We start from the raw sequence: 24,747 nt of genomic DNA, 5'->3' as shown, positions 1-24,747 counted from the left end.
ATGTTCTTGATGAGCCGAGCCATGGTTCACTACTGGTTACTAGGCGTGCCTTGAGTGTCCAACCAAAATCCAATGACAAAGAACAAAGGGAGAATCTCTTTCACTCTAGATGTCTCATTTCTGATAAAGTTTGTTCTTTAATTATTGATGGAGGTAGTTGCACTAATGTGGCTAGTGACACCCTTGTAAAGAAACTTGGGCTTGTTACTCGGCCTCTTTCTCGTCCTTTCAGGTTGGAGTGGCTCAATGAGGCCGGAGAACAGTATGTGAAGGAGCAAGTCACGGTTCCACTCTCCATTGGCCGATATGAGGATGAGGTTGTGTGCAATGTGCTTCCCATGGATGCTTGCCATGTTCTCTTGGGCCGGCCTTGGCAATTTGACAAGAAGGCAGTGCATGATGGTTTCACAAACCGGCACTCATTTGATCATAAGGGAAAGAAGATCACCTTGGTGCCTTTGTCGCCTTCGGAAGTCCATCAAGACCAGGTCCAACTTAAGAAGAACCGAGACCAAGACTCTAAAGCTGATAAACCTGAGACCAGTACCAGAAACTCCAACTTCTTTGTCAAAGAAAGTCAGGTAAGGAAGTCTCTTTGCTCTCAAAAGCCATTTCTCTTACTGATTTATAAAGAGTCTCTCTTGGCCTCATCTTCTTCTGACCTTGCACCGGAGATTCCGAGTGAGTTTTTAGGTATCTTGCAGGATTATTCTGATGTGTTTCCAGAAGAAAATCCCAAAGGATCGCCACCGGTGAGAGGCATTGAGCATCAGATCGATCTCGTCACGGACGCCTCTCTACCGAACCGACCAGCGTACCGCACCAATCCGGTCGAGACCAAGGAGCTGGAGAAACAGATCAACGACTTGCTTGAGAAGGGATACATCAGAGAGAGTCTCAGTCCCTGTGCCGTGCCTGTTCTACTTGTACCAAAGAAGGATGGCTCCTGGAGGATGTGTGTGGACTGCCGGGCCATAAACAACATCACGGTAAAGTATCGACATCCTATCCCTCGTCTTGATGATATGCTTGATGAACTCCATGGTTCTAAGTACTTTTCTAAGATAGATTTGAGAAGTGGCTATCATCAGATTAGGATGAAAGAAGGTGATGAATGGAAAACGGCCTTTAAAACAAAACTAGGTTTGTATGAGTGGCTTGTCATGCCCTTTGGTCTCACTAATGCACCTAGTACTTTCATGCGCCTAATGAATCATGTCTTGAGGTCTTTTATTGGTCATTTTGTTGTGGTTTACTTTGATGACATTCTTATTTACAGCAAAAGCCTTGATGAGCACAAACAGCACTTGAAATCTGTTCTTGAAGTCCTTAGAAAGGAACGTTTGTTTGCTAACCTTGGAAAGTGTTCTTTTGGCACAGATCATGTGGTCTTTCTAGGTTTTGTTGTAGGTGCAGATGGCTTGAGAGTGGACGAGCAGAAGGTCCAAGCAATCCGGGACTGGCCGATTCCGACCACCATTGGTGAAGTAAGAAGCTTCCATGGCCTTGCCGGCTTCTATAGGCGATTTGTTCAAAACTTCAGTACCTTGGCCGCTCCTCTTACTGAAGTAATCAAGAAGAACGTGGGGTTCAAATGGGGACCAGCTCAGGAAGAAGCATTCGAAATCCTTAAAGGGAAGTTGACTCACGCCCCTTTACTTGTACTTCCAGATTTTTCTAAAGCTTTTGAAATCGAATGTGATGCTTCTGGTGTTGGTATTGGTGCTGTGTTGATGCAGGATGGAAAACCAGTGGCTTATTTCAGTGAGAAGCTTGGAGGAGCCATGCTCAACTACCCCACATACGACCAAGAACTCTATGCCTTGGTGAGGGCCCTTCAAACGTGGCAGCACTATCTTTGGCCTAAGGAGTTCATCATCCACACTGATCATCAGTCTCTAAGACACCTTAAGGGTCAGCAGAAGCTCAACAAGAGGCATGCTCGTTGGATGGAGTTCATTGAGACATTCCCTTATGTGATCAAGTACAAACAAGGTAAGGAGAATGTTGTGGCCGATGCATTGTCTCGAAGGTATACTCTTCTCTCAGCCCTTGAAACTAAATTGCTTGGCTTTGAATTTATCAAGGATCTTTATGCTTCTGATCAGGAGTATAAAGAGATTTTTCGAAAATGCTCAAAGGTTGCTTATGGCAAATACTTTCAAAATTCTGGTTTCTTATTCTTTGATAACCGTTTGTGTGTGCCCCAATGTTCTTTGAGGGAGTTGTTTCTCAGGGAAGCTCATGGAGGTGGGCTTATGGGACACTTTGGTGTCAAGAAGACTTACAAGGCGGTTCATGACCATTTCTACTGGCCGAGTCTGATGAAAGATGTTGTGAGGATCTGTAGCCGATGTGTGGTGTGCAAGAAATCTATGCCTAAAGCATCACACCACAGTTTGAACTCAACTCTACCCATTACCTCTCATCCTTGGGTAGACATTTCTATGGATTTTGTGCTTGGTTTGCCTAGGTCTAAAGTTTGACGAGATTCTATCTTTGTGGTCGTTGATAGGTTCTCGAAAATGGCTCATTTCATTCCTTGTCACAAAACTGATGATGCTATGCAAGTTGCAGATTTATGCTTTAAGGAAGTTGTTAGATTGCATGGAATGCCTAAGACCATTGTCTCTGATCGTGATGCTAAGTTCCTTAGCTATTTTTGGAAGACCTTGTGGTCTAAGCTAGGTACTAGATTGATGTTCTCTACAACTTGTCATCCGCAAACTGATGGGCAAACTGAAGTAGTTAACCGAACCTTGTCTGCTTTGCTTAGATCTTTGGTTAAAAAGAATCTTAGGACTTGGGAAGAATGTTTGCCTCATGTTGAATTTGCTTATAACCATGCTTTGCATTCAGCTACTAAGTTTTCTCCTTTTGAGGTTGTTTATGGATTTAATCCCTTGTCTTCACTTGATCTTTTACCTTTGCCTTTGAGTGAACGAGTTAGTACAGATGGCAAGAGGAAGGTGGACACGATCAAGAAGTTGCATGGACAGGTCCGTGCCAACATTGAAGCCAAGACCAAGGGCTACAAACGACTTGCAGACAAGAAAAGGAAAGAAGTGATCTTCCAGGAAGGTGATCTTGTTTGGGTCCACATGAGGAAGGAACGATTCCTGGAACAAAGGAAGTCCAAACTCATGCCCCGGGTTGATGGTCCATTCCAGATTCTCAGGAAACTCCATGACAATGTTTACCAGCTTGATCTTCAGGGTAAGTATGATATCTCTTCAATTGTTAATGTTTCTGATTTATCTCGTTTTTGCGCAGATGATCCGGATTTGTGGTCAAATCCTTTTGAAGAGGGACGGAATGATAGAATCCAGGACCTGGACCAGGACGTGGAGCAGACTCAGCATGGTGACCAGGACGATCAGATCAGTCCAACTGAGGTTCAGCCATTCAGCCGTACCAGATCAACGGACAGAGCTGTGTACCGGATCGACCCGCGTGCACCCGGACGTGACCTAAGGATGGATCCACGACCTGATGACCGAATCAGCCAAACCACAGGCGTTCTTCCCCGACCCATTCGCCATTCTAGAGCCAATAGTCAAGCCAGAACCCATGATCATCGAGAAGAATCAGATTCCAGACTTAGCCTGTCTTTCCTGGCCCGTTTGGGACGTACCGCATGCCCGGATCAGGCTGATCACGACCTTTCCAACCACTTTGATGATTTCATGATGATCGATGCTTCCAACTACTCCAAAGGAAGGATACTTAAGCTCTCTGAAGATTTGGGTCGAGCTATCTCTTCATCCGTTCATGGATCATTGACGATTAACCATGCGGGCAGCCTTACGTCCGTCCTGCTCCTTACCGCGGACGACCTGATCACCACAGAATGAACCTGGACATCTTTGTAAATCTGGACCAGTCAACACAAGAATCCGCACCTTGACCAGTCTTTAGTCAAAGTCTTCATTTCTAGTTTATATGTCTTGTTTTCATTCATTTCTATTTTCTATGTTGTCTTTTCCCACAAATGTCTTTATGTTTCTTTGACTGACAAACCTTATAAGTATGTGATGATCCCCTTAATAAAATCGACTTCGATTTTCCTTTGGTTATTTTGAGTTTTCTCTCATTGTTCTTTGCTTAGAACATTCATACTTCTCTTGGTGAGGTCATCTCCAAGCGAACCACTTCGTTGTGTTGGACCGGTGCGTCACATCTGGCAACCTTCGAATCTCTGGTAGTATCTTTGGGCTATTCCGCAACCCTTAGTGTCACCCCTCGATCCATCAGTTCTCAATCCTCTCGGATCTGAGTTCATATCAACCTTACCGAAAGAGTGATCCTTATTTTGGTTCTATCACAGATCTACGGGAAGGGCCAGCGTGCTAAGTCCAAGGACCAACGTGCTGATATGTGTACTGATGGACAGCCACGGACATCCTGTGTGTGCTGACAGACACAGACGGACACACACAAACAACCACGGACAACCACGGACAACCACGGACGTCCTGTGTGTGCTGGTGGACACTCACGGATGTCCTCTGTGTACTGAACAGACAGCCCACGTGGGCCAAAATCACCCGAACAGTCCACGGGAAGGGTCAGCGTGCTGAGTCCAAGGACCAACGTGCTGATATGTGTACAGATGGACAGCCACAGACGTCTTGTGTGTGCTGACGGACACACACGGAGAGTCAAGGACGTCCTGTGTGTGCTTACGGTCACACACGGACATCCTGTGTATGCTGACGGACACCCACAGACGTCCTGTGTGTACTGAACAGACAGCCCACGTGGGCCTAAACCACCCGAACAGTCCACAGCAAGGGTCAGCGTGCTGAGTCCAAGGACCAACGTGCTGATATGTGTACTTATGGACAGCCACGGACGTCATGTGTGTGCTTACAGACAAACACGGACACACACGGACACACACGTACAGCCACAGAAGTCCTGTGTGTGCTGACGGACACCCACAGACTTCCTGTGTGTGCTGACAGACACCCACAGATATCCTGTGTGTACTGAACAGACTGCCCACGTGGGCCAAAATCACCCAAACAGTCTACAGGAAGTGTAACACCTCCGAACCGTCCTAGGCAAAGGTCGACCCACCGGCCAACAATCAAACAAGAACATGACCGACGGATGACCCACACCAAGGGTTAGAGATGAAAGGACAACCGGCCAGCCAACAATTAAACAAGAACATGACTGACCGCCAACCAAACACCATGGTCCGGAAGCGCTACATGACGGGCTAGGGATGATCCGGTCAGAGTCACAAACTTTACTCCACGACCTATACCAGTTCATCCACTAACTCGTCCCGCTGCGTCAAGGCACAAGGCTTTGCAACCCGTACCTAGAGTTAGCGTTTTCTGTTATATCGAGGCCTAAGGCTTTTCAACCCGTACTATGACCTAACGTTGTGTTAGACCGGACTAGTCAAATATCAGAGTACTCATGATGCACATATAAAACAATTACTTTATTGATTTAATAAATATTCATACATTGAATAATTCGAGACTGGGCCCGACCTAATGCCAAATCGAGCCAACAAAACAAATAACTTAATACCATTTACAAAAGGAATGAAAATCTACACCGGCGGTCCTAACGTCCAGCACCAAGCTATCCGATCATCCTTACCTAAAGCGACAGTGTTCTTTGCCGATAAGCAGCTGGTTGATCGGAGAGGACTTGGCCAAAACCAAATGGACGTCTTGACTGGACTGGACTGGACTGATCTCGACTTGGACAGAACCTCGGCTTCCCCATGTGAACACTAACAGGTCTGGATGGACTGATCTGGACTCGGACAGAACCTCCTTTGGCTTTTGGACAGTTCTTCGGACTTCCCGGCGGAGCATCGAGCAGAACTTCGACTGATCTGAACCCATGGAACTGAATTAATCTTGGACAGCACCTCCACTTGATTGTAGGAGAATATGACTGGCTTGGACAGATTGAATTGGACAGAGCTTCCGCCTCACACTCGTATAAAATCATCGATTGGACGGAACTGGCCTTCTCGGTGGAGTATCGGTCTTCAGAATCGACCATACTCTACATCGACCACTTTCTTTCTTTCTCTCTCTCTCTAGCCAAGTTGACTTCCCATCTGAACTGATCTTCCCTTGATTGATCTTCAGTTGGACAGAACCTTCCCAAGGCGATAACTCAAAATCAGTAGAGAACTGATCTCGAAAACTCTCTAAAACTCTTGAAATAGCTCGGAACCACTTTCTTTCTTTTTCTATTTTTCTCTTATATTTTTAACTTGGGTTGGACAGGTTTGGATGTGAAGAAATGAGCTGGGGTCGTGGGGTATTTATAGGAGACACCAGCCAATCAGCTTCAGGTTGGTGGCAGCCCGTGTGTCGCTCCGCATGGCTCCGGACGCATGCACGGTGGCACCTCGTGCTCCACATGGCTGGCTGCATGTCCAGGACACATGCAGGACGCCACCACTCCTCCCAGATGTCAGGCTGCATGACTGGAGCTCATGCAAGGTGCCACACATCCTCACACATGTCGATCAGCATGCTTCGGTTGCTTGCGTCGTGACATCTCGTGCTTGGCCGATCCACCTCGTGCTTCTACATGTCAAGCTGCATGTGCAGCTTCCATGCACAGCGACACCTCGAGCTTCTGTAGACACTGAGCTTGTTAGATGGTTGACACCACGTTCTGAATCCATGCAACAAGCCACCTCGAGCTTCTCGGTCCATTCGCCTGATTTCGACCATTTCAGTGAATTTGAAGTGCCAGGCAGTTGGAAAGCAAGTGAATGCTTTAGAGTTAGGGAAACCCGAACCACAACAGCCCCATCAGGGCCGGATCACAGGTAAGTAGGGTTTTAACTCATTGCTTGTTTGTGTGAATTTGAAGCATGAAATATAAAATGTGAAATAAATATTGTTTAGGAACATTGTGTGTTGGTGGAGTTTATGTGCATGTTCTCTTCGACTCGGGTGCCACACATAGCTTTGTGATACCCGAGGTAGTGTCGAGTTTTAAGGGAACCTTTACTATAGTAAAGGTAGGTGTTTCAGTTAGAACCCCTGGGAACCATAACCTTCGTGCCGATAGTTGTGTACTTGGGATTCCAATCTATGTGAGATCAACGGTATATCCGGCAGACCTGCTAGTTGTTCCTTTAGGACAACACGAAGTGATTATGGGCATGGACTGGCTGTCGAGATACTACGCACAGTAGGATTGTGGTCGAGGAAGAATTACACTTGAAGAAAGCGGACAACCTTCAACGACATACTATGGAATATGTCCAAGTGCTGGAGTGTCACTTGTATCTGGCTTAAGAGTTGAGAAAGATTTGATCGAGGGCGAGGTATATCTTGTAACTCTAACTACCCTTGGAGGAGAATTGAATGAAGGGACAATGTTGGAAGAGATAGCAGTAGTAAAAGAATACCAGGATGTATTCCAGCCATTGGCAGGATTGCCCCCACCACGAAGTGATCCTTTCACCATTACATTAGAGCCGGGAGCAGCCCCAATAGCTAAGGCACCTTATCGAATGGCTCCAGCTGAGCTTGCTGAATTAAAGAAGCAGTTGGAAGATTTGATAGAAAAAGGATTTATCATACTGAGTTCTTCACCATGGGGAGCACCAGTCTTATTTGTAAAGAAGAAAGACGGTACCATGCGGTTATGCATCGATGATAGACGGATTCACAATGTTACAGTAAAGGACAAGTATCCCTTGCCAAGGATCGATGAATTGTTGGATCAGCTTCATGGGGCAAGCTGGTTCTCAAAGATAGATTTGGCATCGGGATATCATCAAATCCCAATATCAGAGTCCGATATCATGAAGACGGCTTTTAGGACCCGGTATGGCCACTATGAATTTGTGGTAATGCCTTTTGGTCTTACTAATGTGCCAGCTGCTTTCATGCGCTTGATGAATGATATATTTTGTGATTACTTGGATTAATTTGTAATCATCTTTATTGATGATATACTTATTTATTCCAAGAGTAAAGAGGAACATGCAGAGCACCTCGAAAAGGTGTTAGAGCCATTAAGAAGCCATAAGTTGTTCGCCAAGTTTAGTAAATGTAGTTTCTGGAAAAGGGAGATTGGATTCCTTGGTCATCGAGTGTCAGAGAAGGGAGTTGCAGTAGATCCTGAAAAGGTTAAAGTAGTTAAGGACTGGCCACGCCCTACCAGCGCTACCGAGGTTCGAAGCTTTCTAGGATTGGCTGGGTATTATCGAAAGTTTGTGAGGATCTTTTCCATCATGGCCAAACCCTTACGAGGCTGACTGGGAAACATATATCATTTGAATGGGATAAGAAAGAGGAAAAGGCTTTTACACAATTAAAGGAAGCTTTGACGGCAGCACCTATTTTTGCATTACCTACTCCAGGAAGACCTTACACAGTATACACTGATGCTTCTCGAGTTGGACTGGGTTGTGTACTGATGCAAGATGAAAAGGTCATCGTCTATGGTTCAAGACAGTTAAGGAAGCACGAGGAGAATTACCCCACCCACGATCTAGAGATGGCTGCAGTGGTATTTGCTTTAAAAATATGGAGATCCTATCTTTATGGCGAGATGATTCAAATCTTTACTGATCACAAGAGTCTCAAGTATCTCTTTACTCAGTCAGATTTGAATTTGAGACAAAGGAGGTCGATGGAGTTTATCACAGATTATGACTTACAAATCCAATATCACCCAGGAAAGGCGAATGTGGTAGCAGATGCACTGAGTCGGAGGAGAAATGATACAGCTATTGAGAAGGACTTAGAAGCCTTAAATGCAGAATTCAAGATGATTAGTCTTTCAGCCATAGAAGGCGAGGGCAGCGAGCCATTGGGATTGCGAGCAGTGAATCAAGCAAACCTCCTGCAAAGAATTCGAGAAGAGCAGAAGGAAGATGTGATGCTAAATAAGATTATAAAAGAACTTGAAGAATCAGGCGGAAGAAATGATAGTGGTTATCATTTGGCTGAAGACAGAACCCTCCTACTGAACGGAAGGATAACCGTACCTGTAGGAGAGGAGTTACGAGAAGAGATCTTGAGAATCGCACACCACTCAATATTAAGTATTCATCCTGAAAGCACCAAGATGTACCAGGATATACATTGATACTATCACTGGCCAGGAATCAAACGATCAGTTGCTAAGTGGGTAGCTCAGTGCCAGACCTGCCAACAAATTAAGGCTGACCATCAAGTGCCGGGAGGATTATTGCAAAGCCTACCAATCCCATAATGGAAGTGGGAGTCAGTGGCTATGGATTTTGTAACGGGACTACCTCGAGCACCAGGAAGAGGGAATGATACTATATGGGTGGTTGTATACCGACTAACTAAGACTGCTCATTTTCTACCCATTAGAATTGTTGACAAGGTAGAAGTACTGGCAGAAGTTTACTTAAAGGAGATAGTACGATTACACGGAGTTCCTGCCAACATAGTATCTGATCGTGATCTAAGATTTATGGCTCAATTCTGGAGATCTTTCCAGCAAGTATTGGGGACTGATCTTCATATGAGTACGGCGATTCACACTGAAACTGACGGGCAGACGGAGCGAACAATCAGAACCTTGGAAGATTTGCTAAGGATGTGTGTTTTAGACTGGTCAGGTACATGGGAACAATACTTACCTTTGGTAGAGTTCTCTTATAACAACAGTTACCATGCAAGTATTGAAATGTCCCCATATGAGGAATTATATGGACGACCTTGCCGCACACCACTGTGTTGGGCTGAAGTTGGAGAAAGACATATGTTAGGACCAGACGTAGTAGATGAAACAACAGAAAAGATAAAGATTGTCCGGGAGAATATGAAGAAAGCTCAATACAGGCAGAAGAAGTATGCCAATCAGAATAGACGTGAAGTAATATTTCAAGTTGGTGATTGGGTATATTTGAAGGTGGCCGCACAGAAAGGGAGAGATAGATTCGGAAAAGTGGGAAAGTTAGCGACTTGATATATAGGACCATACCAAGTGATGCAACGGGTTGGAGAAGTAGCCTATCAATTAGAGTTACCATCAGATATGGCACTTCACCCAGTTTTCCATGTCTCAATGTTAAGAAGGCATATACGAGATCCTACCGAAGTAGAGCCGCAACGAGTTGAAAACCTTCGTTCCAACCTCACTTACCCTGAAGGACCACTTTGAATCGGAGAAAGACGAATAAGAAAACTGAAGAATCTCTCGATTCTTCAAGTGCTTGTATTTTGGGGAAAACAGCGTCGAATAATTGTGGCATGGGAAGATGAAGAGACGTTTAGAGCAACTCATCCTGAACTGTTTTTGGAAGATGATGAAGATCAGATGGGTGGAACATCAAACCACTAAGAATTCGGGACGAATTCTATTAAGAGGGGGAGAATGTAATAACCCTCTTTGAAGAGTAAAACACAGACAAGGAAAAATCTTGTAACAGCCGAGAAAATTACTCAAGTAAGTGGAAGTCAGATTGATATTTTCCCGTGGATGTTTGTGGATCCCAAGGTACATAAGAAAAATTTAGAAAGTCTTAGAATAGTTTTCCATCTGAAGAAATAAATTCTTCAGGAAGTTTAGTGGATTGAAAATGCTCGCGGTTCGGCCTAGAACGTCCTAGTCGGACGAGAAAATTAATCAAAATTTTTTTATAAGGCCTTAAGATAGGAATGACCTTAGAGTTATTTTAGAAATGTTTTGGTCTAAGAAATCGAGGTTTTTGTCAAGGAGAAACATTTTTGCCAGCTCAGATCAGCTTATAACACGTTCGGGATTTAAATACGGCCCATTCGGGCCCATCTACGATGTGTTAAGCATATCCGGAAGCTTCTGGAGGATGCAGCTTCCTGTCTACCTCCTTAAGCAGCTAGACATGTGTTACTCCTTTACTGGATAATCCTCCAAGCAGCTCTTGCTTATGTCCTATTGGTTGAATTGGTGGCTGGCCACAAAACTTGTTTTAATTGGACAGATTTGTGGCTGCACACCAATCTCTCTCCAATTGGTTGCATGGGGCACCCTGGACAGCTCCTGCTTGTAACCCACGACCTATACCATCTCCTGAGCTCATTCTCCAGCCTATAAATAGCAGACCACCCCCTTAGTCATTTCTCATGCTTAGAACCCTAACCATAGCAGCTCGAAAAAGTTGAAACCCTAAGGTAAAATGTTTTTGTCTTTAGCTTTCTTTTTTTTTAGATTTTTTTTTTTTTCATAGTTAGAACTTGGATAGCCTTTCTTACCCTACCCTTCCTGTATTTAGATTTCTAAAGCTCTAGATTTTTCCGATAAAAGTTTAAAGTGAAGCCGACCGCGAGATAGAAGCGTTTCCAGTCCAAAACTTCCATCGAAGTGTTGAGGTGAATCTCGGTTATGGGTTATGATTGTTGTGTGTGCGACTAGCGCCTGCAAAACAAGAGTATTGGTTGATGCATTGCTAGGTTGCACGTTTAGATATATAATGATATGATAATGATTGATGTTTGTGAAAGATATTGAGTTATATCGTCGGGCTTCGGCTCGAGGGGGTATAACATGATTGTGATACATTAATGTTGTGTTGCATATACTTATGTCATTGCATTATATTGTTTGGGCCACGGCTCAGATAATATAACATGTTTGATCATATCTTAACGGGGAAACCCGTAAATCCATGGACTTGATCCGTGAGGTCCGACACTTTGGGTGGAGTGTCGTGAGAGTCATTGGTGTCCACTCGAGGCCCGTTCCTTGTCTGGGGCCTTACCAAAATTAGTTCCGGGCAGGACACGAAGACACGTGTGATAAGGTTAGCTACCCTCAACCGTGTAGCTGCATGACGATGCGGAAAGTGTGTTATCCGGGCCATCGGCTTATTAGACTTTGTGTTTAGAGTCAATGGGTGCAAGAAGGGATGTGTTATGGACTTCGTATCGAGATAGGAACCAATGGCGAGAGGCTGTCCTCGATGATCGATTTTGATCTAACCACTCGTGAAGAGTGGATGCTTGTTTACATGATTGCTTTATTTTGCATTGGATATTTCTTAATATAATTGATCCTTGTTGCTTAATGTTTGATGCATAATGGGGGGATAAATATTTTTTAGGAAACCGACTCACTGAGCAAAATAGTTTCTCATTAGACTCTTTGTTTTGTAGGTAACCCGTAGTAGTAGGTTCCATTTGGGATCGGAGTAGCACAAAGCTGTTGGTGTAGATTTGCTACCTTTTGCAAACATGTACGTTTTGCAATATGTAAGATATGGTTTTGAACATCGGCCGAGCATGTATAAATTTTGATGTGGTTGAACTTAAAAGTATATATGAATAAAAAAAAGGGGTTTGTGAAATGTTTGGATTCCATATGATACTAGTCCTAGTCCGGGACGAACTAACTAACGGTTTCAAACTCGGGTTGCAAAGCCTTAACTTGGAATCGCAAGGAAACCCGTTCTTGGACATATGATCTTAGGATTTCGGATCTGATCTGGGAACCTCAGATCAAATGTTCGGGCACGTGGTAGAAGTATCTTCGATGTGGTTAGAGTTCTTTAGTTCGTCGTGCATGTTCTTGTTTGATTGGTGCATGGCAAACTAATTAACTTTTAGTTATTCCGGATCGGGGGTGTTACACACACGGACAGCCACAGACGTCTTGTGTGTAATGAACAGACAGCCTACGTGGGCCAAAATCACCCACGGACAGCCAAAATCACCCGAGAAGCCAAAAATTCAAAAATTAATATTTTTGAAGAAATTTTTCTGAAAGGAAACATCAAAAATATGTCAAAAAAGAGTTTAGGATTTCATGTGTTGATCAAAAGTTACTGTAGACATTCGTTTAGACCACGAAACCCCGAACTTTGTAGCATGCAAAAGACATGGTTAGAAGCAAAAGAAAATCATAAAAATTTACCAAAAATAACTTTAACCATTCTTATGAAGCATGCAAAAGACATGGTTAGAAGCAAAAGAAAATCATGAAACTTTACCAGAAAATAGCTTTAACCATTCTTATGAAGCATGCAAAAAATAAGATTCCAATTGGAAGTATTATTTTGTTTACATTAAAAATACTCCCGGAACACAACCAATGTCTACTGGTGACAGACTGAAAAAAAATGTTTTGTCTATATAAGGGGTAGGCACTCTTCTGAGCCTACCCTCAGTACACGAAGGGGTATGTAGTGTTGGACTGCTCGGTCCAACACTATCGATGGCTGGGTTGAGGTCGATGGCTTGATTGTCTCCGGTGAATTTTCCGGAAACTTGTCTGGCAAATTTTCTGGCAGACCGTTTTGCCCCTAACTTCACATTTTCGCGCTTGTGTGGTCTTGGCCTGGTTTCATCCGTCTTCCAGTTGCTCTTTTGATTACATCTCAAGAGTGGTTGGAAAGATTGATGTTAGCGGGGCAAATGAACATTCGGCGTATGAGTGGTGATTGGATAGCTAGTGTTTGTAGGCTCTGTGCTCGCGCACCCAACTACAGACCAACTATCCTCCTCAGTTTCTTCACTAGCATAGTTTTATGCTTGTTGAACTGATCTGTGGCCTGTGTTGCGTACCTATCTGGAAGGAACTGTTAAGCTTTTCTTAAAATGTTGTTTGTGGCATCTCCTTTAGTGGGGTAAGTCGTGAACACATAAGCCGGCACTTGTGATCCTTGCGTCTTTGCATAATTTATGCATTGTTCGCAAAGGTGAATAAGCTGTTTGCCGAGATCTCGGTTGCGGAAATATTATGGCGGTGACTCGAAGAAATTATGTCCTGCTAAGCACGTTTGTTTCCGGACAAAAGATGACGGTCAAGTCTGCGTCTGTTCCCACTTTCCATGTGTTTGCGGGTATATGACGTGGTCTTGCCCTGATTTATGAATGCTACCTGGTTGATCCTGCCAGTAGTCATATGCTTGTCTCAAAGATTAAGCCATGCATGTGTAAGTACGAATGAATTCAAACTGTGAAACTGCGAATGGCTCATTAAATCAGTTATAGTTTGTTTGATGGTAACAACTACTCGGATAACCGTACTAATTCTAGAGCTAATACGTGCAACAAACCCCGACTTCTGGAAGGGATGCATTTATTAGATAAAAGGTCAACGCGGGCTCTGCCCGTTGCTCTGATGATTCATGATAACTCGACGGATCGCATGGCCTTAGTGCTGGCGACACATCACTCAAATTTCTGCCCTATCAACTTTCGATGGTAGGATAGTGGCCTACCATGGTGGTAACGGGTGACGGAGAATTAGGGTTCGATTCCAGAGAGGGAGCCTGAGAAACGACTACCACATCCAAGGAAGGAAGCAGGCGCGCAAATTACCCAATCCTGACACGGGGAGGTAGTGATAATAAATAACAATACCGGGCTCTTTGAGTCTGGTAATTGGAATGAGTACAATCCCTTAACGAGGATCCATTGGAGGGCAAGTCTGGTGCCAGCAGCCGTGGTAATTCCAGCTCCAATAGCGTATATTTAAGTTGTTGCAGTTAAAAAGCTCGTAGTTGAACCTTGGGATGGGTCCCCCGGTCCGCCTTCGGTGAGCAGCGGTCGGCTTGTCTCTTCTGTCGTTGATATGCTCCTGGCCTTTACTGGCCGGGTCGTGCCTCTGGCGCTGTTACTTTGAAGAAATTAGAGTGCTCAAACCAAGCCTACGCTCTGTATACATTAGCATGGGATAACATCATAGGATTTTGATCCTATTGTGTTGGCCTTCGGGATCGGAGTAATGATTACAGGGACAGTCGGTGTAACACCCCCGAACTGCCTAAGCATAGGTCGAACCACCCGCCAACAATCAAACAAGAACATGACCGACGGACGACCCACACCAAGGGTTGGAGATGAAAGGCCAACCGGCCAGCCAACAATCAAACAAGAACTTGAATGACTGTCCAACCCAACACCATGGTCCGGAAGCTCTACGTGGCGGGCTAGGGACGATCCGGTCAGAGTCACAAAATTTACTTCACGACCTCGACCAGTTCATCCACTAACTCGTCCCGCTGCGTCAAGGCACAAGGCTTTGCAACCCGGCCAAGAGTTAGCGTTTTCCGTTAGATCGAGGCCTAAGGCTTTTCAACCCGTACTACGACCTAACGTTGTCTTAGACCGGACTAGTCAAATATCAGAGTACTCATGAAGCACATATAAAACATTTACTTTATTGATTCGAGAAATATCCATACATTGATATAATTCAAGACCGGTCCCGGCCTAATGCCAAATCGAGTCAACTAAACACAAATCCACAATACCGTTAACAAAAGGCATGAAAATCGACACGAGCGGTCCAAACGTCCAGCACCCAGCTATTCGATCATCCTTACCTAAGCTACCTGCAAAAAGGACAACGGATTTGGATGAGTAACCTAATGTTACTCAGTGAATTATGATCCCCAACTAACAAATACAACCCCTCACTATCCCACCCCAAACAATCTAAAGTGCGAGGTTCACCTAACAGCACAATTCCATAAAAACAAGCAATATCCAAAATACGCAGCGGATAATAATAGCTAGATAACTAACGATATGAAATCATAACCGCTAATGACTAGCTAACCACTTAAACTCAAACTCAACTCAATCTACGGTTCAACAACCCTCTACAGTATGTACACTATAACTAGGGCACTTTTGTGACTTAATGTTCCTCCTCTATCCTCGGCAACATCCTATCTCCCTACCACAAAGGCCAGAAGAAGGAACTTTCAACCGAATGCGGCCCACAATACAGTTGGGTCACCGCGCAACAGCCCCAGTACAGTCGGGCCACTGCCGGTTGTCACACGGCGATCACAGCCCACAGTACGGCCGGGTCACCACGTGACTGCCCCAGTACAGTCGGGTCACTGCCAGTCACTACCCTGTCGTGCAACCACTCAGCCATAGGCCATGACCCCGTCTCTCTGAGTGTTCTCGATCCAGCGAATAAGGGGTTTCATTAAACCCACTGGGTACGAGGTCGAGGAAACACTAATCCACCTTAAACATGCCTAGCATTGTGGGTTACACAAATGCTATATGGCCAATACATGACTAATACTAAACCCGGTAAAATAACACAAGGTTTCAAGTAGTAATCACAACCTCAATCAAACACATTCTAGAATCTAGCATAAAGACTAATTCCTGAATACCTAACTATCCACAACTTAGCGATATCATCTAAGCATTCAGCATTCGCTAACTAACCAATCAACCTAACCATTAGCATGCTACTACGGTTCTCAACCAACTAAGCATGCTATCAACTTAATCACCCAAACCTCAACTAGTAACTAATCAAACCGTTACTCAGTTAGCCCCGACCCCCTGCCATGATCCAACTTCCAAGTAACGGGAACCTGCATGAAAATAAGTCAGCAATCAATTGATCATAACTCACAGTGTTCTTTGCCGATAAGCAGCTGGTTGATCGGAGAAAACTTGGCCAAAACCTAATTGACGACTTGACTGGACTGGAATGGACTGATCTCGACTTGGACAGAATATTGGCTTGATCATGTAGACACTGACGGGTCTGGACAGACTGATCTGGACTCGGACAGAACCTCCTTTAGCTTCTTGACAGTTCTTCGGACTTCCCGGCGGAGTATCGACCAGAACTTCGACTGATTTGAAACCGTGGAACTGAACTATATCTGGACATCACCTCCACTTGATCATCAAAGGAACTGGGTGGCCTGGACGAATTCATTTGGACAGAGCTTCCGCGTCACAATCGTATAGAATCGCCGATTGGACGGAACTGGCCTTCTCGGTGAGAATCGACTATACTCTAAGTCGGCCACTTTGTTTCTCTCTCCCTCTCTAGCCACGTTGACTTGCTTCCCATCTGAACTGATCTTCACTTGATTGATCTTCAGTTGGACAGAACCTTCCCTAGGCGCTGACTCGAAATCGGTAGAGAACTGACCTCGAAAACTCTCTAAAACTCTCGAAATAGCTCGGAATCATTTGCTTTCTTTTTCTACCTTTCTCTCACGTTTTTAACTGGCTTTGGACAGGTCTGGATGTCTTAAAATGATCTGGGGTCGTGGCATATTTATAGAATACAGCAGCCAATCAGATTCAGGTTGGTGGCCGCCCGTGTGTCGCTCCGCATGGCTCCGGACGCATGCACGGCGACACCTCGTGCTCCACATGTCCTTCAGCATGGCCAGGACTCATGCAGGGCGCAACCACTCCTCCCAGATTTCAGGCTGCATGACTTTAACTCATGCAAGGCGCCACAGCATCACACACATAGCTGGCCGCATGCTTCGGTTGCATGCGTCGCGACATCTCGTGCTTGGCCGCTGCACCTCGTGCTTCTGTGTGTCAGGCTGCATGGACTGCTTCCATGCACATCTACACCTCCTCCTTGTGTTGACACTCAGCTACTGATGTGATAGACAGAACGTCCTGGCCATATGCATAGAGAAACCTCGCGCTTCTTGGTCGGTTTACGCGATTTTTGACCCTTCCGGCATATTTTCGTCCCACGATCAATCCCGAATATTTTTCTACTCCCGTTCTATTGAGCTAAATATTTTTAATAAATTCCAATCTGAACTATGACCTTGGCGGTAAATATTTCCCGATCCTTCGGCTCCATCGAAAACTTCCATAATACCAAAATTAGGGTTTTCGTCCAATTTTAGGTTTTCCAGTCGTGCTTCGATCCCGTCGTACTTTCTTCCCGTCATGCTTAATTCTCGCCATGTTTCCAATGTCTTCGAAATAATATTCCGCTGATACGAAGTTTCGGGGAAAACTTCGTGCTGAAAAAACGTCATTCTTCCAAAACGTCAAGCTTTTAAACCGTCGTGCTTCCAAAACGTCCGTCTCATCAATCTAAGACATCTTCTAACTATGGTCGAGAAACTTATTCGACTCATAGTTAACTCACGATCATTTCTTCGCCCACTTCGTACTTCAAAACTTCTCGATCACCCGCGACTCGACCACCACAAGGATACTCGACCATTCTCTCTCTCTCTTCTTTTTTTAACGGGTTTCTACAGTCGGGGGCATTCGTATTTCATAGTCAGAGGTGAAAGTATTGGATTTATGAAAGACGAACAACTGCGAAAGCATTTGCCAAGGATGTTTTCATTAATCAAGAACGAAAGTTAGGGGCTCAATGACGATCAGATACCCTCCTAGTCTCAACCATAAACGATGCCGACCAGGGATCAGCGGTTAGGACTCCGCTGGCACCTTATGAGAAATCAAAGTTTTTGGGTTCCGGGGGGAGTATGGTCGCAAGGCTGAAACTTAAAGGAATTGACGGAAGGGCACCACCAGGAGTGGAGCCTGCGGCTTAATTTGACTCAACACGAGGAAACTTACCAGGTCCAGATATAGTAAGGATTGACAGACTGAGAGCGCTTTCTTGATTCTATGGGTGGTGGTGCATGGTCGTTCTTAGTTGGTGGAGCGATTTGTCTGGTTAATTCCGTTAACGAACGAGACCTCAGCCAGCTAACTAGCTACGTGGAGGCATCCCTTCACGGCCGGCTTCTTAGAGGAACTATGGCCATTTAGGCCAAAGAAAGTTTGAGGCAATACCAGGTCTGTGATGCCCTTAGATGTTCTAGGTCGCACACGCGCTACACTGATGTATTCAACGAGTTCACACCTTGGCCGACAGGCCCGGGTAATCTTTGAAATTTCATCGTGTGGGGATAGATCATTGCAATTTTTGGTCTTCAACGAGGAATTCCTAGTAAGCGCGAGTCATCAGCTTGCATTGACTACATATCTGCCCTTTGTACACACAGCCCGTCGCTCCTACCGATTGAATGATCCGGTGAAGTGTTCGGATCGCGGCGACGTGGGCAGTTCGACGTCTGCGACATCGCGAGAAGTCCACTAAACCTTATTATTTAGAGGAAGGAGAAGTCGTAACAAGATTTCCGTAGGTGAACCTACGGAAGGATCATTGTCGTACCCTGGAAACATAACGACCTGAGAACGATAAAACATCACTCTCGGTAGGCCGGTTTCTTACTGTGCTTGCCGATTCCGTGGTTATGCGTTTATCCATGCCCAAGACTTCAGTTTTGGTTGGATCGTATGCAGAACTTTCGGATATCTCCAAACCCCGGCACGAAAAGTGTCAAGGAAAATGCAACTAAACAGCCTGCTTTCGCCAACCCGGAGACGGTGTTTGTTCGAAAGCAGTGCAGCAATGTAAAGTCTAAACGACTCTCGGCAATGGATATCTCGGCTCTCTCATCGATGAAGAACGTAGTAAAATGCGATACTTGGTGTGAATTGCATAATCCTGTGAACCATCGAGTCTTTGAACGCATGTTGCGCCCCTAGCCTTCTGGCCGAGGGCACGTCTGCCTGGGTGTCACACATCGTCGTCCCCCCATCCTCTCGAGGATATGGGACGGAAGCTGATCTCCCGTGTGTTACCGCACGCGGTTGGCCAAAATCCGAGCTAAGGACGCCAGGAGCGTCGACATGCGGTGGTGAATTCAATTCTCGTCATATATGAATCTCGTGCACCACATCTAACTTAGCTCTTACTTCGTCCATCTGTTCCTTCCCGATAGAGGCTACAGACTTCTTCCATTCAGAGTCAATGTTTTTGGTGCCGCTGCTTTTAGCAAGGTTTTCGATAAGTCTCACAGCTTTTAACGGATTCCGAGTAGTGAAGTTTCCTTCACTCGCCGTATCAAGAGCCATTTGATACTGTAAGGCCAGACCTCGGAAGAAAGTGCTTAGCAGCTGCACTTCGTTAAATCCGTGGTGTGGACAGTCTCGCTGGAAGAACCTAAATCTAATCCACGCATCTTTGAAGGACTCTCCAGCCTCCTGTGAGAATGTGAAAATTTTGTTTCAAAGTTCTTCTGCGTGCGCCTCATCGAAGAAGTTACGTAAGAAAGCATTCTTGATGTCGGCCCAGGATGTTAAGGATCCTGTGGGTAGCTGCCTAAGCCAGTGCATCGCCTCTCCATTCAGGTAATCTTCGGGGACTCCTTCAATCCGAATAGCAGCAATTAAATCCTCGAACCGTTCTAGATGGTCCATAGGATGCTCGTACAGTAACCCAGAGTAGGGTATCTGCGACACGAGATTGTAGTATTGAGGCTTCAGCTCGAAATTTTACTTCTGGATCTCCGGAAGTCGAATAGCTGATCTGTTGGAATAGTACTCATCTGGGCGATTGTAGTCGGCCAGTGGTTTCGATCGAGCGTCCTCGTCTACAGGTTGAGCAGCTCCTGTAGCATCAGCATCAGGGATTACAGTCCCCTGAGCGTCTATTTTCTGACCTGTTGCATTACGCAGATGACCGTCCTGGTCATACAGGTTTCCGTTCTTGTCCTGTGTTAGAATAATAACGTTTACCATTTTTGACAACACGGTATCGATCGACGTACGTGATATACCATGATTTTCACCCTCTTTTATACATGGTATATAAAGGTTTTAAGATGTATTAATCATGTTTTAGAGTCTTTTCAAAGCAAATAAAGGTTTATTCACCTGATGGAAGGAAATGATACTTTTGGGACATTTTGGAATGCTTTTACGCAAGGAAAATCGATCGACGCTTGAAGAGCAACATCGGTCGATCTTAATCACTTATTATCAATCGACATACATTCTTGTGCACCGATCGATACGCAGTCACACAGATGAAATCGCAAACTAAAAGATTTCATTTCCCAGAAGATCTATTATTTACAGCTTAAGTCCCTGGCCGCCTGTTAGGCTATATGTACTAGGGTTTTGTATCATTTCTAGGTAGACACTCGCAAAAGACCTAGTTTGGAAAAGGAGCATTTTGGCTACCATTAGGAGAGCTTAGGATTGGAGGGATAAATCTGAGACTGCAAAACAAAGAAGATCTTGAACTCCTTTATTTCTATTACTCTATCTATTTGTGTTCTATGTTTCATTTGAGTTTATTTCACACCATCATGACTTTGTCTCTCATGAATATGTTTGAGTAAACCAATTGTTAGATTTAGGTTTCTCACCATGGTTGAAATTATGTACTGCTAATATGACTGTTAAAAAGGTGTTTTGACTGTTCTTTCATTGCTTATGAACTTAATGCTAAAATTGAGATTGATCACCTTCATTTTATATCCTAGGATTAATTGAGTCCAACTAACCGTTTCCCCTCAATACCTGAACTCATTTGCGTGATCTAACTGACTCAGGCGCAACGACAGTTGGTCTGAGAAGGTTAGAGAACAAGTTAAACCCGTTCGCAAAGCTCGCTAGAATAACCGTCGATCGACGCAACTATCGTTCTGTCGGTCGATCGTTACAAAGGTGTATCGGTCGATGTACATAAAGTCGCATCGATCGACACTTTCTCGAGATCAAAATACGACAGTTGAGATCCGAGATCTAGTGAAGATAACCTATCCGGTTAAATCAACGTTTAGTTCAAGAACCATTGAACCCTTTAGTCTAAACTAAGTGCATAAATTTTATACCTGAGAATTACCTGGATCTAGCTACTTTCCCAATCTTGAAACCACTTCAATTCAATCTATTGAATCACTGTTGCTTTCGATTTATCATTTATTGCTTTTAAAACTATTAAAACCTTTTAGTCTATATTCATTTCTAATTATTTATGTATGTTGAGTAATCCTAGAGTCTCAGTGGATTCGATCCCTAAGTACTACATCTGAACCTCTTTTGATGAGAGTAACACTCTTTAGGGTAATTTGAGTGATATCAAATTTGGCGCCGTTGCCGGGGACTCTTTCTTATTACCATTATATTTAATTTAGAATTTAGTATAGACTTGTTACGAAAATCTTGCTAAGGTTTTCTTTCTTAATCTGTTATTCAGACACAAAGAATGGAGAACATAGAGCGCGACCAACCATCGATCGACGGAAATACGTTTCCATCGAGCGACGATGAGTCGGAGGAATCGACCGATGCGGAGTCACCAACATCGATCGATACCGCCCAGCCGGAAGCAGGTAAGTATTCTCTTACCAAGCCCGCTAATGAGAAAGTAGTCCAAACTGAACTAAATGGTCAAACGAGCAATGAAACTAGCCAAACTAAACAGGGGACTGAAATCCCTGTTAAGGAAAATTCCACCTTAACTAAAGGTGAAGATATAAAATTGTCCATACAAGACTACCTTGATCCTGGTAGGACCTATTCCAATAGGTCCGCTATTAAAATACCAGGAGACGATACCAAGAAATCTAAGTTTAACGCAGATTACTACCGTATGGTTCATCAAAACCAATTCCGTGGATCCCTCCCAGAACACCCACAAGATCATATTGAGAGTTTGGAAGAATTAATACCAGATGAATATGATCGTTGCAAACTATTCTCATTCTCCCTAGAAGGAGAAGCCCTCAGGTGGTTGAACTGTTTAGCAACAGGATCACTCACTTGTTGGAAAGAGATTAGAAGAGCTTTCCTTAGAGAATTTTTCACTGATGAACGCTACTGGGAAGTAAGAAAACAAATTGCTACATTTCGCCAAGGTCCACGCGAATCATTTAAAAATGCTTGGGGAAGATTCAAAGGCTATGAACTTGAATGTCCCCATCATGGTTACTCAGAACCACAACTTCTTAACATCTTTTATGCAGGTGTTAATTTGAGCTACAAAACCACACTCGATACAGCGAGTGATGGAAATTTCACCACTAGGAATCCCGAAGGAGCTAGACACCTTATCAAGAATATGACAACGGGAAGGTCCTATGAAAAAATGGATGAAGAAATAGAAAAAAACTACAAATCCAAAAGACAATTCTGATTTATTAGAAATTAAGAATTCCCTTAAATTCCTTCAGTCCTTTCTTCAAAACAAACACCAATCTGAAATAGCCCAGATCGACGAAAACGCTTTGTCTGACACCGATGATTATTCGGATGAAGAAACGAACTGCTCTGATCCTTCCTCTGTTTTTCATGTCGAGAGCTTTACCCAAGCTTATGACACTGCTTTAAAATCACGTACCGGAAGAGAAAGGTTCAATATCAGACAAGCTCTTACTGGCAACCGTAGGACGAAATCGGAGTTTTACGGAAAGATAAATATGGTTTACGGAGAATTGATGGAAAAAGCAGATTCTTTAGGAGAACTAATCCGAAAATTAGAAGGTCAAGTAGCTGAGATAGCAACTGCAATAAAGAGAGATGCTGGATGTCTTCCCGGAAGGACTGATCTAAACCCAAGACGTCAAGTCAGTGCCGTAATGCTGCGCAGCGGGAAAAACCTCGCAGCAGGCACGAGGAATAATTCAGATGTTGGAAAACCTGACGATGCCGATGAGACCGGGAAAAGCAACTCTCATCCTATTTTTCTTGACGAACTAGACCCAAATCCATCTCAAGACAACCGGAAAACCACCGCTGAAAAGGCTAAGGAAAAGGCAATAGACTTAGAACTAGAAGAAGATACAGAGATTGAGGATGAGATCGATCGACAGTACGGAACTGACGTCGATCGACCCAAAACACCCACCATCCATCAACAACCGGAGAAACCCATCGATCGACGGTCTACTAAACCCGAACCCATAATTGAAAGAGTCTATAGAACTTTACCCCCTTTTCCTCCTAAAACGCAAACTAAGAAATCATTAGAGAAAGCAATCTGCAAAAAAACCTTAGATACGATTTCTGTCGAGATGTCTCTTAGCGATGCTATAAAAATAGCACCTTCAATTAAGAAGTATATAAAAGATATGACATCTCCAAACTATCCAATCGCAGAACACAGTGTGATGATGATTTCAGAAGAAGTAAGTGCTATGATTAAAGGAGGAACTCCAACGAAGAGATCCGATCCTGGTAGTTTCGTCCTAGATTGTAAGATAGAAAACACACGTTTCCCTAGATCACTCTGTGACCTCGGTTCTAGCGTGAACCTTATGCCTTACTCTGTTGCTGTGACGTTAGGATACATAGAGTTTATGCCAACTCCGATCACCCTGGTTTTAGCTGATAGATCTATTAGGGTACCCGAAGGAATTCTCGAAGATGTTCCCATAAAGATTAACGATTGCATCGTGCCTACAAATTTTGTTGTGTTGAAATACAGACAAGAACCCAAAGACCCCCTCATTCTGGGTCGGCCTTTCCTAGCTACAGCTGGAGCGATCATTGACGTCAAGGAAGGACGAATTAATTTGAACATATGGGATATCTCGATGACTTTTGATATGGAAAGACTGATTAAGCGACCTCTAATAGATGACCAGACCTTCTACGTGGAAAAGGTTTCTGAGGATGAAAGAGACTCTTTCATAAACATGTGTTCAGACAACCCCTTAGAAGATACCCTTAACCACATGGAAAATGAAGTGTTCAGCATATCAGATAGGACAGACGATTACATGCAACTAATGGATGCTAGCATCAACGTTGCAAACGTAGAAGAAAATGACGATTCCGAAGTTGTCATCGATCGATACCTTCAAGATACCGTCGATCGACAACCTCCTTCACAATTAAACTGGTTTAAAGATAAAGCACCAAAGGTAGAATTAAAACCTCTGCCCAGCGGCCTTAAGTACGCTTACCTTTATGACCAATCCTACCCTGTTATCGTCAACGCCAATCTCACTAGCGGAGAACTTGCTTTATTGCTGAATAAATTACGCAAGTACAGGAAAGGAATCGGGTATTCTCTCGATGACATTCCTGGAATTTCTCCTGATCTTTGCATGCATCGGATTAACTTGGAAGATGACGCTAAAACGTCAATAGAACAGCAAAGGAGATTGAATCCGAATCTGAAAGAAGTAGTTAAGAAGGAAATTATAAAACTCCTTGATGCTGG

At 44.1% G+C, this 24,747-nt stretch overlaps 2 non-coding genes across 2 annotated transcripts; both read left to right on the top strand.

The window, feature by feature from the left end:
• Positions 1-19,155: 19,155 nt before the first annotated feature.
• LOC125578701 lies at positions 19,156-19,311 on the top strand. Its single transcript, XR_007316784.1, has one exon. It is a non-coding gene; the product is annotated as a 5.8S ribosomal RNA (ribosomal RNA).
• A 390-nt stretch (positions 19,312-19,701) lies between these two features.
• LOC125578768 lies at positions 19,702-19,808 on the top strand. Its single transcript, XR_007316851.1, has one exon. It is a non-coding gene; the product is annotated as a small nucleolar RNA R71 (small nucleolar RNA).
• Positions 19,809-24,747: the final 4,939 nt, after the last annotated feature.

This window comes from Brassica napus, chromosome A9, assembly GCF_020379485.1.
Source record: "Brassica napus cultivar Da-Ae chromosome A9, Da-Ae, whole genome shotgun sequence".
Lineage (NCBI taxonomy): Eukaryota > Viridiplantae > Streptophyta > Magnoliopsida > Brassicales > Brassicaceae > Brassica > Brassica napus.
This window is presented reverse-complemented; position numbering and strand designations above follow the sequence as displayed.